The sequence below is a fragment of the Micropterus dolomieu genome, linkage group LG16 (assembly GCF_021292245.1).
Source record: "Micropterus dolomieu isolate WLL.071019.BEF.003 ecotype Adirondacks linkage group LG16, ASM2129224v1, whole genome shotgun sequence".
Classification (NCBI taxonomy): Eukaryota; Metazoa; Chordata; class Actinopteri; order Centrarchiformes; family Centrarchidae; genus Micropterus; species Micropterus dolomieu.
In genome coordinates this window covers 7,726,597-7,744,054 of record NC_060165.1, presented here as the reverse complement: position 1 = coordinate 7,744,054, position 17,458 = coordinate 7,726,597, and the positions used below count along the sequence as shown (strand labels likewise).

Below are 17,458 nucleotides of genomic sequence, written 5' to 3'. Positions count from 1 at the left end.
GGAGCTTAAAATTCGAGTTGCCAGGCGACAACCTCGGAACCTGAATGATTTGGAGGCTGTCTGCAGGGAGGAGTGGGCCAACATCCCTGCCGAAATGTGCACAAACCTTGTCACCAACTATAAAAACCGTTTGACATCTGTGCTGGCCAATAATGGCTTTTCTACAAAATATTAACATGCTGTTTGTAGGGGGTCATATACTTGTTTTTCCTCATCAGATGGTTATCAATTTTTATAAATTCATATGATGTGATTTTCTGGAATTTTCTTTGGGATTCTGTCTTTCACTGTTAGAATGTACATATGATTAAAATTATAGATCGTTGCATTCTTTGTAAGTGGGCAAACCTGCAAAATCAGCAAGGGGTCAAATACTTATTTCCCCCACTGTAGGTATTAATCTGGAGGGTGAAGGGGGTCACAGGAAGAGGTGCCACCACTTTCAAAACCAGCAACTCAAACACTACCTCCTCCTCCCAAACACAGAGGAGTCCCGCGGAGTAATTAGCGTGTGTCAGATAAGTTGACAATCTCGTTAACACGCCGCATCATCCGATACCATTGCCTTTGTTTGTGTAGGCTTCTGAGAGGAAGTTAGCAGTCTAATTAGCATAATTACGACTGCTGATTTATATGGCTGTAATTAGCAGCGCAGATTTCCGCATGTTGTGGTCTGATGGAGATACGCTGCTGCAGAGGAGGACGCTGGAGAGGAGATTCCATTACACTGAAGGTCTCACACGTCAGAGGCCTGTACATACACACTTTCTATCTTCACACATATCTTGACAACAAGATTAACTACAGAGAGAGGTAAAAATGACTGCATGAATGTGATAAACATATGCAGCCCAAAAAGCTACAGTACACACAAAGTCATTTCCTTCTGAATAGTGTCATAATAATTTACGGCAGAATAAGATTGGCTGGAGGGTGGGTTTAATGTAGGAACCTGTCTGAATACAAGCTCTGTTATTGCACACGACTCCTTCACCTCTGTTAGGCCTTCAAAGGTGAATGGGTTCAGTTTGGACACTTGAAAGTAAAGTTGAGTAATTCTTAAAAAACAGTGCATTATTAAGAGCAGTGGTTTTAACAAACCATTGTGAATTTGTGTGTTTTTTAAAAGACAGAAACAGAAGGCTTTACTCTGAAGTACACCTGCTTTTAAGGCATACTGGAGTATTGCTTTATGTGTGCGTATGTGTGTTTGAGTCCAAAGGGAGAGCTGCAAATCCCAGTTGGTAACTAAATAAAAAATGAACACACACACATTCCCTCCCACCGTCTAAATAAACAAATGCTTACAGCTGATCAAGTGTGTTTGAGTGAACAAACAAGAGTGAAAAGGCGACACAAGGCATGACCCGTCTGACAAGTTGGCCTTAATTACAGCAGACGTTCACAGTAGGACAGTGAATTAGTGCAGTTACCTCTCATGACTACTGTATAACCCCGGGGTCAGTAGATTACCACACACATACATACTGTACAGACACATGCAACCACACACAACGCAGGGTGCCGTCAGGCGATCTTAGCAGCTTCCTGGGTGACATGAGGTGAAATTAGGGTCAAAGTTAAAGTCTGTGCCAAACCAGCTACCACAGTAGTGTACCCCACAGCATCATTTGGAGACTGGGGGTGTTCTGATGGCTCAGCAACTTAAAACGTAATTTGTGACAGAGGGTGAATAATTCTTTACACGCTTGCTCATTTATGTAATGTGCTTGTGACTGAAGCAGAGAGCCTCCTGGTCAGTCACCAACACTTCTCTCATTGACAGAGGTTATTTTTCTATTAGAAAAAATATTTTTCTCAAAAAGTATGGCACTGATGATGCATTTTGCAAGAAATTGACAACTCTTTAGTTTGTGACACTTTGACAACTTTAAAGCTGTATGTACTTGCTACCCTTTATTATAGGTAGATAACGTCAATAAGTTGTAAACAGTGTTGCCAGATTGGACAGACAAAAGTTAGCCCAGTCAGAGCCTAGAACCACACGATCATCATAACATAACGTTACCACAGCTACAATCATGGAAAATGTGTAATAGAAGTCATAAAGTGTTTGTTTTTCACTCATACGACTAGATGGAAGCTTATTTTATCACAGTTATCAACAATTATTGGAATAAGAAAAAGGTTTCAACTTGGTTGTAATAAACTGAAATGACATTTGGTTTTGACAGTCATCAGTTATCTGCCACTGTGTATTGCTGAGCTACTGAACTCAGTGCCCTTTCAATCTCAATCATACTACTGAAAAGTTACCCAAATTATCACAACAAAATACTTAAATCAATTATAGAAATGTCTGCTTTAATTGACGAATCGTTTCGGTGTAACGGAACAATAATTTTCTTTTTTTCCTGTCCCATCAATTGTCTCATGACCTCTGAGATTTATCTTGTGACACAATGGAGTGGTCCCAAAACTCAAGTTTGGGAATCTTTGATATATCAGACCTACGACAAATGTCAGTTAGATGTCCTCAACCACTTTTTTTATTTACCCACAAATATTGACACAAAATGTGCCATGGCAGACTGCATTAGCAAACAATTGACCCTTATTCTATATGTCTACATGAGTTTGAGCTCGTGTTTGCTTGTCAAGGTCCATGCTAGAGCCCTGCACATCCACACAAAAAATCACACAAGTAGTCATGGTGTAAAGGCCTGGTTGATAATCCTCACACAAAAACACATATACTGTATACCCACCTGCTGTCTAACATGGGTCGATGGAGTGGGATGTGTGCACATGTGCTGCTGTGTATTTGCCATTGTGTGTGTGTGCTTGTGTGCATGTAAGTTCTGGATTGACTGCATTAATTAATGCAGTGCAGATGAGTCCCCTCGGAGCTGTCTAATTAGACATTAGCATGGAGATGTAATTACCTGAGAGGGCTCAACATGTTTCACTTAACTATTCTCCCTCCTGCATGACAGCCCTACACTGAGCAGGCAGGGCTCACATTGTGTCTGTGCGTTCAATCACCTAGGTGCATATACTAAATGTGTGTATTTGACCGCTTTATTGTATGTGCAGGTGTTTTTATGTGCATATGCTCCTTACACAAGCATACAATAGCAGTAGCGAATGAAGACATTATTGATTTGCTCTTAAAAAAAAAAAACATTTACTCTTTACTCCTACACTCCTATCTCTTTCTCTTCTCGTCTCAGTTGCCCTTGCTCCCCCCACCGTGATACACTGTAGCTGGTCATCCTTTTTTCCCCCACCTTCGCTCTTTATTTCTTTCTAGTTTGGGTGGTAAGTGCATTAGGCCACTGTTTGGAGCGACATGGGTTCTTGATCGATATCCACCACTCTACTGGCGCACACACACAAAAAAACACACGCCTCTCTGCTCTTCAGTCTCCAAAAGCCTCCCGTCCTCTTAAAGCAGAGAGAGAGAGCCCAGATCAGAGAGATTGTTTGCCAGCGTCGTCATGGCAACCATCTCTGCCAACCTTGACACTGGAGTTGCATTGTCTGGCACTCTGACATTAGATAAATAAACGACACAACCTTTGTCGCAAACCCACACCAGCATACAAATGCATAAAAACAAGAACTGTGTAATCTCAATCATCCGTACACGCACACATACATTGAGCTCATACACTACAATTTGCCACTCAGAACAGATTGCTAGGCAGAGCCCAGAGGAGACTGTCAATACAATCCGTAAGACAACAGATTGTGAGAACCCCGTGAACTCCAATACAGCCTGTAACACACCTCTCAGAGCACCAGGAAGAAATCTATGGGCCGCTGCAAGCATTGTCTTCTTATCTGTAGATAGTTCTATCCTGTTTCCAATTGGGATCAATAGCATTAGCATGTCTGGAGAGACAGAGGGGAAGCGAGACAAAAACAGAAAGACAGATAAAGAAAGATGTTTACTGCAGACCTTTGTCCCGAGTGGCAACCGAGCATGAGAGAAAATCTCACTGTTAGCGATTAACATTTCTTCCAATTAATATATATATCCACACCTTTCAAATTAGCTTTATTGGCATGAATGTATAACAACAATATTGCCAATGCTACATATAAAGTACATAAGGACAATTAATTTCATACATTTCATTAGATAAGGAAACAGCGAATCATATATAATAATATATAAATCATGTATCATCAGCTTTAGAGCTTTGTATGCCAACACGCACACAGTGACAGTGAATGCACATGTGTTTCTGTTTGTACTACATTGGGTGTCTGCATACACAGACATGTTCACACGTGTTTACACAGGTCTACACAGACTGTCCACGTTCAGCCCAAAATGTATGAATGTGCAGACTGAACGTGTGGACACTAACTGATGATGGCTGATGACAGAATTTACATTGTGGCTATGCAAACACTGAAAGTATAATTTGTGCTTAACTGTGTTTGTGTATTTCCAGCATTGTCATAGTTTACAATTTACTGTGGTTACAATCTCTAAAAATGCACTGCATAGCTGTTAACAGTCTCCGACCAGTGATTACAGTTAATATTTTCTATTGAAGGAGCCGGTATAACTTATTCAAGACTGACCTAAAATCTACACTACTAGTAGCGTTAGTACTTAATTTCTGGCTAAATAGCAGATATAAAAACACAGACATTATTCAACTCTGTGAAAGATAGAAAGGGTACTTTACTTACACCAGTCTACAGTATCATAAATCAAAACCATTTAAAACAGTACAAGAAAACAGGTACACACAATCCCTTGTTAAACCTACAATAATTGTTTTCTTTTGTTTTTGTTTTTACATTTGGGGCAGTGTAACAAGCTTTAAATAAAACACTGCCATAGTATGACCTCATAAAGTTGTTATGGTGGATGGGTTAGCAAACAGTTGCCTTCACACATCGCAGTCACGAAGCAACATTAACATTCTTATGGAGCCATGGTTCTGATCACCTGACAATTCACTCTCCTTGTAGCTCCGTTTCTGCTTTCAATATCTCCCGCTGAAAAATATCTGGCTCTTTAGCATTAAATGCTCCACTATGTTTACCATACCAGCTGCTAACTTTGTACTGTATGTCTGCTGTGTGCTGCTGTGCAGGTAGCGTACAGTAGGTTTATCTGAGCCATTTTACTGAAAACAACTGATTGCTGTGGCTGGAGGCTGATGAAAGCATTAGAAAACAGTTGCAATCAAAGTTGCAATCAGAAACCAAAACAATGTCCTGAACGAATCTAAAGGGTCGACGGAGCCCTTTGAGGGAAACTGCAAAATTAAGTGATAATCCTCTATGTGTTTAGTCATAACAAGTAACACCTTTCATGCAGTTGTTTAAACCACTGATAATATAAATATGATTGATTTTGATTAAAATTTTAAATTATTATCTGTCACTCACATTTTTCTTTGCTGCTATAGAATGAATATATACATTCACAAATGTCTTAAACATTTGTTCTAGCTATAAAGTATGACAACAGTATATAAACCCTCTACTGTGTCTTCATAAGTACAACAATTAGATTTTCCAAAACTGTCCTCAGCCATTCAGGTCACGATTAACTGAGTAAAAAGTTGTAATTCCGAAGCACTGAAGTTGAAATACTGGTGCCTATAGCATGGTGGCTAAGAGAGAATTCTAATGGAATCATGAAGCAGCTTATCATGTGAATGAGAACAATAATGAGGAGACAAAGCAGAGACAAATCCATTGTAAGTGAGGTGGAATTATGTCGGCTCAGTGGATTAGGAAAAGGCCTTGATCCAGCGGGAGTTGAAAAACATGGCTTCTATTCTCACACACAGGCATACACACAAATACAGTTATACACAAATACATGCGCATGCCTATACAGTCCAGTATGTCAGAAACGCTAAAGCATGCTAACATAAAAACACATGCACACACATGCATATTATACAGCTGCACACACACACACACAGAAATAGGCACACATACATAAACGTCAAACCTTGATATCTACTCATGCTGCCAGATAATTGAATTAATTCAGCTGAGGAACAACTTCACAGATTAGCGACTTAACTTTTCAATAATAAGAAAAAACTCAGCCACGCGTGATAATTACATTTGTCTCAAATGAGGGCAGCCGTCGAAATGTATCATGCACAGTTTAACCCACTTGCCTGCACACACACAGGCGCCCCCCCCCCCCCCAAGTGTCTGAGAGATAAATACATTTTTAGAGTTAGAAAACACAGAGTGTATATGCTGACTGCAAATCAAATGAAGGTTTTAAGCACACATGTGCACGTTCATATTAGTTGTAAAAACCGTGAAATTCATTCCCTGACCCTGGCAATGTTGGGGATTTTCCCAGTTCACACAAAATAAAGTTTTCTGCAGTATATGGCAAAGAGCATGTGGACACTATACTCCACCAAAGTACATGTATACTTTTGGTCTGTGGCAGGTTTGGACTAGGCCTCTAGATGCGGGAGCAGCTCTGAAGCAAAAACCTCCCTTTTATAGGCAATTGAGTTAAAATGAATATTCAATATTGTAAAATAATAAATCTACCTTATACCTTGTGTTATCGGCTATATTAACTCTTAAAATGAGTGATCACAGAGTAAGTAAGGGGTGACAAAAGGCTAAGTAGGTTACAGCCACAGGGGCTGACCCCACAAATGCTCTTGTGGCTGAATGAGCGTCCAGTACACTTGTACAATGGTACATTAAATTCGTTATTAAGGGAAAAGCAAAGCTTAAACTTAATTCTAACCCTAACCATAAACTCCCCTCTTCAATACTGTCATATAATATTAAATATAATATTAGTTTTTGTGCCTATCCTTGTGAGATAATTTGGTTCTCACAAGAAAAGCAATACAAGTACATACAGTCATCCATTCTTGAGTAGCATCTAGCAGTGGACAGCCAGGTACAGGGAGGTGAGGAAGGTGCAATGTATATTCCATGGCCCCATGACACTAAATTCTGTAACAGCAAAAACAAGCCATAGAAATTCCAGAGTGTGCACTGAAATTCCCGCTACGTACCCTTTTTCTCCCCCTCCCTCACCCTCTCCATTCGTCTTTTCCTCCCTCTCTCAATCTGCTGTCTCCCTCTCCTATTTCTGTCTATTGTCAGTACAAAGCATCCCATTCAGGCCCCGATGACTTCTCTTATGGCAGGCAGCGGTAGGCTTAACGAACAATGGCCGCACGGAAACAAAAGCCAGTTTATTAGGTTGAGAGAGAGAGCGAGAGATGGAGAGAAAGAGGAAGACAGAGAAAGAGTGGCACTCGGCGTTCCATTGTGGCTGGACTCACATCTGGTGGCCATATGTGACCGGAGCAGCAGGGCTAATGATGGGCTTCCTGAGGCCAGCTCAATTAGGCCAGGCCTCACCGGACTCCCAGAGAGAGAGGCAGAAAGAGCGATGCCTATCGACATGCTGGTTCACTATTTGTGCATGTGAGTCAATCTGCACCATAAACAGTCATCTCCTGCATGGATGTGTGTGCATGACAAGTGTGTCCTATGTGTACGAATGTGTGTTTTCAGGCATTTTTGTGTATGTAACTTTGCACTGACACACTCCTGAGCACCGCCCTCCTTATTCTTTAGCCCAAACGACATCTGCCTGAAAACACACATACAGAGACATACATAAACACACACCCTCCTCCTGAGCGGGCTAAAACTAACTAACAAGCCGTAAAGCCATTAACGGTTAGGACGCTGCTTTGATGGTCTAACACAAGATTTCCAACACACTTAAAACTACACAGGGGGGAGAGCAAAAATGACGAGAGCCTGCAACCGTGTCCTCAGGCATGTGTGTCCATGTCTGTGTGTGATGTCTGGTGTGTGTGTTACATTGTGTACAAGTGAGCGCCAAATCAGATGGGTTCCTGTGACGGTACCATCTCTTATTATTCTTGCCTTGCAAACTGTTCACCCCAGAAGACACAGACTGAAAAATACAAACCTAATAAACAGCAAAGAAAAGCCTGCCTGTCTGTGTTAATAAAAGGCTTTATTGGGGAATTTTGATGCCAATTCTTCTCATAATCACGTGTTACTGGTCAGATGTGTATAATTAGTATTGCATAAGCAATTGCACAAACAAGAACTGGGGTCATTTGAGGCTTTCAGTTTTAGCACAAGGGCATAACGCCACAAATGTTAGTTTAATGTTTCAGACATGATGCTAGTCTGTGTTCCGTGTCAGTGTCATGCCTTGAAATGACATGGTCTGGCCATGGAGCCTTGTTTGGCTTCAAGATTTTCAGTCAAAAAAACCTTCAAACAATAGATAAAAACATTAGTTCCCCAGATATAATTAATACTAGACTTTAACATTTGCCTCTCTTTGATTTAAAATAATAAGACTGGACACAAATAAGGAAGATTATATTGTGTATCTAGAAAACAGAAAAGAAGCTGGACACTAAAACATATCAAAAATGTCTGAAACAGCTAGGAAATCAAACTGATTTGATTTGGCATAATCATGGGAACCTCATTTTCACCAAAATATGATGGACAATTTGCACTGGAATTTGTTTTTGCACATGATCATAACTCATTCAACTGACTGAATGGATAATAATGAGAATAGGATCAAACTTTGACACAGGTCAAAACAAGAATCCAGTTTTTCTTTGCAGCAGCTAACCATGTAGTTTTACTGGGTCCATGCAAGGTATACCTTACAAGCCTGTGATGACACACTGGCCCAGGGGTTTTCAAACTGTGAGGTCTTCCCCAGGGGGCGTGGGAGAATTGAAGGGGGTTAGGGTTGCATCTGAGCTAGAGACATAAGGCGATAAAGATACTGTGTGAGGTGAAAGGGACAGGTGCCTGCTGATGTACTGAAAACAACAAGAAGTTAGTTATTGTAGTTTGGCCCTTTGAGTTGTCCTACTTATGCAGCAAGGCTCAGAGCAGCTCGTGCAAGTTAGTAGCATACTTTAAAGTACCATATTGCCCGTCAACAATCATACTCTATGTCTCAGTGATACCTCAGTCAAACCTGAACATACAAACATGAAACTTCCATAAATCACCTTCAAAATCACAGACAAAAAGACGCTCATTTTATTTTAGATATTTTTGACAGCTTTTGTCTCATTCTTTGTTTTTTTCAAAATATAGCGGTCCTAAAGAACAGTACTGGAAGAGATTCTCACCACAGAGAAGCTGATGAGCTGATGAGGTTTTGATTAGACTGAGGAGAATGATGACAAAATACTGTATGTGTGAAACAGTCCATGTTGAAAATGGAAGTTAAAGCAATAGTGCAACAGGCACAACAGACACTATGAGCACACAAGTTTAGTGTGGTAGAATAAAGACATCATCTTACCTGTGTACTAGCACCCACCTGTCTGTGACTGTGTGTGTGTGTGAGTCTGAGAGTTTGGTCAGTGACGATGAACTGCACCTAGAAACACTCAATCTAACGTCTGCCCACATCACTCTCCATGTCATTCTTTCTCTCTCAAGCAGTAAATCGATGGTAGTTGACTGGAGCGTTCGATCCCCATCCCGTTTTCACTTGCTTCCTTTGTGATGGTTTCTGTGGTTACGTGAGCTCCCTTCTGCGGAGGGTTTTCAGGCTGAAAAAACACAGGTTTCAGTCAGACCTTCATCGGCTCATGTCGACACCACCAAAGTCGACTGTGGTAAATATTATACTTGCTTAGCATCAGCATGTTAGCCCCATCATTGTGAGCAGTATAACCATACAAAGAGCCTTTTTATTTTGAAAATAAATCTTTTAATAAATTGTTTAAATTGTTTTGTTTTTTTTTTAAATATATAGCAACATTTGCTGGTTTCAGCTTCTCAAATACGTAGCTATGCAGCTTTTCTTTGTTTTACACAACTGTAAACTGAAAATCTTTGGGTTTTAGACTGTTGGTTGGACAAAACGAGTCATTTAAAGATATCAGCCTATATTCAAGTAAATAATCATCCTATTAATCAACAATGAAAATGATTGGTAGTTGTAGCCCTAAACAGCTTGCTATTTTAATTCACTCTGGTACAAACATTGTTCTAATCGCATCAAGTAGACTTTATACAACCTGGTGTCAAACTGTAAAAGCAGACGTTCAGACAAATATACATAACAGCTTCAATCGCTCCTCCTTTGCAGCTGTTGCTCTCTTGGGGTTAGTCCTCCAAGCTTTCAAGCAACTGTTGCTTCAAGGTGTGTGTTCTGTCAAATGGTGAATAGGAACTGGACACACTGAATACACTTACACACTCTGTATATGCAATAAACAAAATTTTTTTGTGACACATGAGTACCTATGAAGGTTTGTGATTTGGACAATGTTTGCCAAAATGGACTAATTAGTACATTAACACACACACACACACACACACACACACACACACACACCTACACAATAGCAGAGCAGCTTTTGTTGGTCATCAAGGACAAACTGTACCACCTGTTACAAGGCTACAGCAGCAAACCACTAGCCCTTCTCCCCTCAGTCCCTCTCTGTCTCAACAGGAAATGAGCGGGCGAATAAGCAGACGGAGATAATTACAGACCAAACAATAGCTGTAATTTTTTTCTACATCAACCTCCTGGCCCTGCCCTCTCATCAACAAAACACAGTTTAACGTATTCATTGTCCTCTTGGTGGACAGTCTGATCCAAAGCATGCCAGAGTAGCTTCATATATCCATTTTCTCTGCCTGTCCCTCTCCTCTCTCCCTTTGCTTCCACAGAACAAAGCATGTTAACCTTGAGCTGCGAAACAGCTTTCTACTGGCGTCTGAGGAGATATTAGGAAGGTGATTAAGTGAGATTGATGGTACTTTAATTCCCTGACAAAAATAATGGCTCCTTGCTGTTGTTTAATCTTCAATCTTCATTACATGGCGGAGAGTATGGGTTTTAGCCAAAAGAAGGCCGTGCTAACAAAGGACACCATCAAGGATGGTGTATTTACATGTTTAATTAAAATGAATTGTAATTGAAAGTCCAAAGGAGGGTTTGGGAATGCATCAAACTGTGGGCTGAAAAAAAGATTGTTTAGAAATTTGAAGGTAATTCTTTTAGAAGATGATTTTTTCGGAATTCAGAGAATTTGACTGCAATTTAGCCGCAGTGTAATTAGGAACACAATCATAAAACTCTCCTCTGCATATTACTGTTGTGATTTTCATTTTGCTGATGATTTACACAGACTTATGGATTTAGCTTGTTCCCTTGACCTTGGAGCACTGGAAACCATTTCAAAAGTTACTATTTCTAAAGAATGAAGACAAATTAGAAAGGTTTTCTCAACTCAGGACAAAGTCAGGTTTGGAGACAGAAAGTCAAAAGACAGCATCCATTTACAATTTACCCAGAAGGTTCAGGACTTTTGTTTGAAAGTAGTTGGACAAAAAATAGACCACGATGTTGCAGGTTGCAAGGTTCGCTTCTCATGTAAAAAAAAAAATGGTTATTTGTTTTGTGGTGGATGGAGTGTCCTTGAGCAAACCAATCTCTACCAATTTTCCACAGGCACTGTTCCAAAGCTGACCCTGAATACTGACCTCCCGGTGGAGAGCGCCGAACGAACATAAAATTCCTCCTTTGGGTGATCAATACCGTGAGAAAAAAAGGCGATAGATGCAGCATCGGCTATCACTCCTAAAGTACAGAGAGGTCAGAACACAGGGTCAACTAAGAAGCAGCACTCTCTGAGCTGACAGGGATTCAGTGTCTTGCTCAAGGACACTTCAGCAGGGAGGATGCCTGCCGAGATACAGCTGGGTTCCTACAGTTCAAGGGAGGGGTCCTCGCTCACCAAAACACCTGCGGCTGTCAAAGAATTAGAATAAAGAGATGGAATCAAATAGGCCTACTAAAGCACATGATAAACAAGCTATGTACTTTGTATCTCACAATGCCATTTGTGAGATGCAAGGTCTAACATTTATGATGTGTGCAAAAGGTCGTTTGAGATCACAGCCAATGAAAGGAAATTTCACTGACCTCTTCTCAACATGTGTATGTTATTTTTCTACAATAACAATAAAAAAGGTTCTATCTACAAGTAAATCAAATCTATATAGAAGCCCAGATTGGCCTCTAAACAGCAACAGAAACAGTTTGAGAGATGTATTCTATTTATCATACTCAATAGACAAAAATGCCAAGAGACAGTAAATTATGTCTCTTTTCTGAGTTTAGTCTATTAGAGAAACATTGGAAAAGTTATAGTTTTCATCCCTGTTAACATCTGACCCTTTTCCATCCATTTCCTATATTTTACTTTCTGACAGCTTTATATGGTCGCCTAATGATTGACTGCAAATACATGGTCTGTCAATGCAACAAACAGCACATGCAGATGAAAAGGGGTCCCGCCGTGTCATGGCAACAATGTGACACCGTTTCTGTGCGTGTACAAGAAGGCCAGTTTGTGTCCGTGTGTGGGGGTGTGTGTTTATGCATAAATACACATGTGATCAATTGACTGTAGACTTGTCTATAGCTGTCCCGCTGTACAATAGGGACTAAAGCAGCAAAAGCAACAACCCTTTTAATCTAGTACATTTTTCGCGGCGTCTCAGTCTGATGTCCGACTGCACAAAGAAGGGTCAGGGAGGGCTCGGCTCGGGTGGGTGGAACAAACAACTGGGATTTGCTCTCTCTCTCTCTCCCTCTATCTCATGCTCTCGCTCTCTCTCTCTCAGTGAGGCTTCATAGTCTGCTCAGGCGTACAATTACAGTTAGTTTACTCTGCATCAAAGAAAGCCCAAATGGGGGGTGGGGGGGTTGCAACTTCCTAATAACTGAACTGCGCCAGGAGAAAGTTAACCAACTTGTTTAAAAAGTGAATCCTATCCATCTTTCTGCTACAACCTCTCTCTGTTATTTCTTTCTCTATTTATCTCATCCCCTGCCATATCTGCGGTCTCCATCTGATGATAATAGCTGCCAGTCTGAACATTTAGTAATAATTTCTGCTTCCAAATCAGTCCCTGTATTAAACCCATGGCTACCAAATAGCACTACACGCCGTCTAATCTAGCTCATTCTCCTGAGTTCAATACAGTTTATCAGCAAGAGACAAGAGGGAAAAGAGAGAGAGAGAGAGGGAGAGAGAGAGAGAGAGAGAGCTGCAAAGAATGAGAGAAAATAAGGAATTGAAGGAGAATAGGGCAGGAGGAGAGAGAGGGAGGAGGAAGGGGGTCAGCGGAGGTAGAAAAGAAGAGATGAATGCAGCCCCTGTTCCTTCCCACTGTCTCAAACAAGGCCTGGGTAAACAGGAAGTACAGCTGCGCTCTCTGTCCCTGTGACTCTCCGTCTTTTTCACTCTTTCTTTTGGCTCCTCCACCTCCCTCCTTACTATGTCCAAAAATACACTGCATTCCTATTCCACTTAGAACACAATTACACCTTCCGTATCAGCTACACTAACCCATAAGAACAATAATGGACAAAGGTTAATGGGAAAGGAAGGGACAGAGAAAAAAGTGAGATGTGCAAACATTTGACACATGTCATGTAGAATATCCCGCTGCCTTGTCGTCACATTGCGAAAAGTCATGATAGTTGGCAATCTGGACACGCGGTTCCCCTCAGTGGGCCCTAATCCCCCTATTTCTTTAAGAGAGAGAGGGAGCAGAGCGGAGGAGAAAGGAGGCATTGTGGCTCGAGACAGTGCAGTAAAAAGAGGAGCGTACAGTACCAAATTGAGGTCGCCGCAAGACAATGGCTGCCCTTCACTGGCTCATTCACACACGGTCTCCACACAGCTCTATCAAACGCCTCTTTCTTTTCTTCTTCCCCTCCTCTGTTCTGTTCTTTCTCTTTCTTTCTCTCACGTCCGCCTTTCTTCTCCTCATCACAGAGGAATGGGGGATAATGAAACCCCGGCTCACCCAGGCTGTTCTGGGGCCCGTTTCAGAGAAGAGGAGCTCTCTCTTCATCTCTCCCTCTTCTCAACGGGCACATCTCATCTTCTCTGTTCAATATGTTACGCGAGCTCCACCCACGGCTTTTGTTTTGGAGGAAGAATGAAAAGTTCTACAGGAAGTGGTTTGTTTAAGTATAGGACTTTCTAACAGGAGTCTATATAATCTTATTTTGAGCAGTTCTTAGTGAACCTTTTGTGACACCTGTAAAAACCTGTGACTTCACCAGTGAGGTATCTCAGGAGCTGGATCGATCATTCTATCATTCCATCTGTGATTTGATTATTCCCTAGGTTTCTCTGTGACTCTAACTCCAATATTACTCTCTTGTGTTTTGAACCACTGGGTCATGCAAGGAGTCCTGAGTTTACAAGACTTCTAAATGCTGTGAGTTTTGACAGTACTATCATTTGGCATCACCACATCTGGACCCAGGAAAGAGAGACAGCAAACACCTCCTTTGTATAAGGCAGGATGCTGCTGATGACTTATTACTACTGACATAAAATGACTGAAAAGTCAAGTTGGAAAGTAGATGCTAGCCAAACGAGCCAGCTTCCACAAACTTAAACATAAATGAGTTCTCCAACAATTTAGCTTTGTACTTCTACAACAAGTTAAGATTACGAATGATACCAAATCCATGCCGCCGAACGAGCTGAGAGATATGATCTTTTTAATTCAACGAATTTTTAGTTCTTCATTAAACTGATCTACACTATACACAACTTTTGAAAATAAAGAATTGAAAGTGAAATAAAGACACTAGAATCTGCATCAGTTCTCTTACCAGACTCACTCAACTCTCTTGGCTCTGAAATTTTAATTATATAATTTGCTCAAGGCTAAAGCTGAAGTAATAATACGCCATACTAGAGTTACATATTACAATCAGGGTGAAAGTTCAAGTAGACTTCTAGCTGCCCGGTTAAAACAAAATTAATCATTTTCCACCATTAACGAAATCCAAACTCCATCAGGACCTGTTACCCATGACCCAGATGAAATAAATGATACTTTTGGTTTGTTATACTCTCATCTCTACACAGCTGAACCTACTCCTGATGTGACATTCCTCAAATAATATTTGTTAGAGCTCAACTTACCATTGTTGACTATTAAGGGAGAATAATACTTTGATGTAGCATTTACTCTCTTATAACTTTATATATAGGCTTTGAATTCAATGCAAAGAGCAAAATTGCCAGGCCTTGGTGGTCTGCCCCCAGAGCTGCTCCTTTCATCATGACCAAATACATCACTTATATGAGTATTACTTAAAAAAGGTAATCATCCTCTGAGATGCGGCAGTTACAGACAGATATCACTCATTACAACAAAACTGAAGTTCTCTGCTAAAGTTTTAAGCTGCCCAGACTAGAGGTCTGGCCGATTATCAGTGCTGATATTCAGCATTTTTCCAATAATCTGCATCGGTCATTTTAAAAACACATAGCCGATATAATTAATTAATTTAAAAAATGTGCTACTTTAGCTCTAATGCAGCCGGCTCTCGGTCTGCTCGAGCCCACACAGTGGTGAGTACAATGTTACAATGTGACTATGTAATTAATTTAATTTACCATTTATAAAGATTAAACATTAAAATTAACTTTAATCTTGTTATTTTTAACAAAGTTTTGTGTTGGAGTTTATGTTATTCTAAATTTTGATACCAAGATTAAAAAATTTAAAGCAAATGTATATGGGTTCCAGATATCGGTCTAATTGGTTACTAATGATCGGGATCGGCCCAGAAAAAAACATATCAGTCGATCCCTAGCCCAGACAGCGCCCAACTAACACCAACATTCTAAAGTTGGCAGTAGTTGGTTTCAGTCTTAAGAATGTTCAGAAAACTAACTGTCAGTTCCACACTGAACAAACAGACATCAAGGTCGAGGCTGCAATCAGTTTTTGGCAAGTGGAAAACTACCTCTTACTGGTTGTATTGGCCCTTTAAAGGTATTTCAACAGGTAAAACAGGTGAGCTATAATCAGCCATAAATCAAAATATAACGCTAATAACTGAAATCAATTTATTTTGAGAACATTTAAGTCACAAGTAGTGAGGTGGAATCAATTATTTGGCAAGTGCAAAACTGCATAGGCTATATGGGCTGTATTGGCATTTAAATGTATTGCAACTGGTAATAAGGACTGATTAATCTATATTCTTTTTGACAATGCAATACTACAAACTACATATTTCAACTGGTAAAAAGGTGGATTGGTTGGCGCAGAGCAAACAAAATTAATTTCATAAGAATTGCAAGAGACACTTCCTTTATTTTATTTATAGCCTAATAAAGACTACAGTCTGTTTTCAAAATATAAACAAGAATATTAAACATAGGCCTACCAAACACAAATTTCGTGGCCAACAATAGGCTAATTTTATTGCCTATAATAATGTTTTGTCAGGCCTGATAAACTGCAAACACTTCAACTGTGATTATTCCATTACAAGAAACATTAACGTTTCAAAGACATATCTTACCACAGACATAAAGTGATGCTTGCACATTATGACTGTTTGATCCAGGTAAAAGCATTGCCCTGTAGATGTATAGAAACCGGGCGTTACAGCTTTATCATGCTGCGTGCACTCCCGCAGAGGGCAATCACTTTTCAGCGGATGATCCCTTTTCGGCACGACATCTGTCGCTTCCTCCAGCGCATGTTCTGATTCAGATTGTGCACAAAGTGGAGGGGCTATTCACAGACAGGTCCGTTGTCAACGAGAGAGAGAGGAGCGAGTAATGGATACCTTGCTAACCTACACTGACATCAAAGAAAATTGCACGCGCTGACGTTCCGCATGCAAGTATAGGCTTAGTTGTCAAGGGAACACTCTCAGAATGTTGCGGTTTGTTGGCGCGGCGCACATTCGTCCAACTTTCTATGACTCGACCCAATCCGTCCAGCTGACGCCAACTGACTGCGCACACTAATCCAACAGTTAGTGTTGGTTGGAGTCGGTCGGCGTTTGTCGGGGCAGTGTGCAGGCAGCTTTAGTTAGAAGGCTGGGGCCATGTGTATGCAAGCTAATTCATCACTAACAGGAATTGCAAGTGGGAGACTTGCGTCAGACAATATCAGATGGCTTTTCCACATCATGGATCTGAATCAGATTCGCAGCCTGCTGCTGTGTTCAGCTTTGATAAAGTGAGTTAGGAAGATCTATGAGTGGTTTTGGATGAATTTGGATTTGGTTGAAACCTCATATCATTATTTAAAAGACTTTAAATTAATCCTTATGCAGTTGTACAAACAGCTAATATTCTGTCTAAAACATTTATCCTGCAGTGTGGTACTCCTCAAGGATGCCGGCTATCGCCGTTCCTCTTTGCATTATCACTGGAACCGTTGGCCCAGACAATTACATCTTACCTTTCAGTAGACAACATACATTACATAAAATATCTCTTTACACAGATGATGTACTACTTTACTAATCTCCAGGTCTATGCCTTAACTACTGCAAGTCTTTACCTCATAACCTGGTTCAGCTAATTTTTTGATTATAAAAGTTAGGCAAAACCTGGCATGGCCATTTTTCAAATGGTCC

The 17,458-nt window shown here is 40.5% G+C and overlaps 1 protein-coding gene across 1 annotated transcript in view; it reads right to left on the bottom strand.

Annotated features, from left to right (window-relative positions):
* sox5 (SRY-box transcription factor 5) overlaps positions 1–17,458 on the bottom strand; it is a 183,406-nt gene that overhangs the window by 125,651 nt on the left and 40,297 nt on the right. The window lies entirely within an intron of this gene.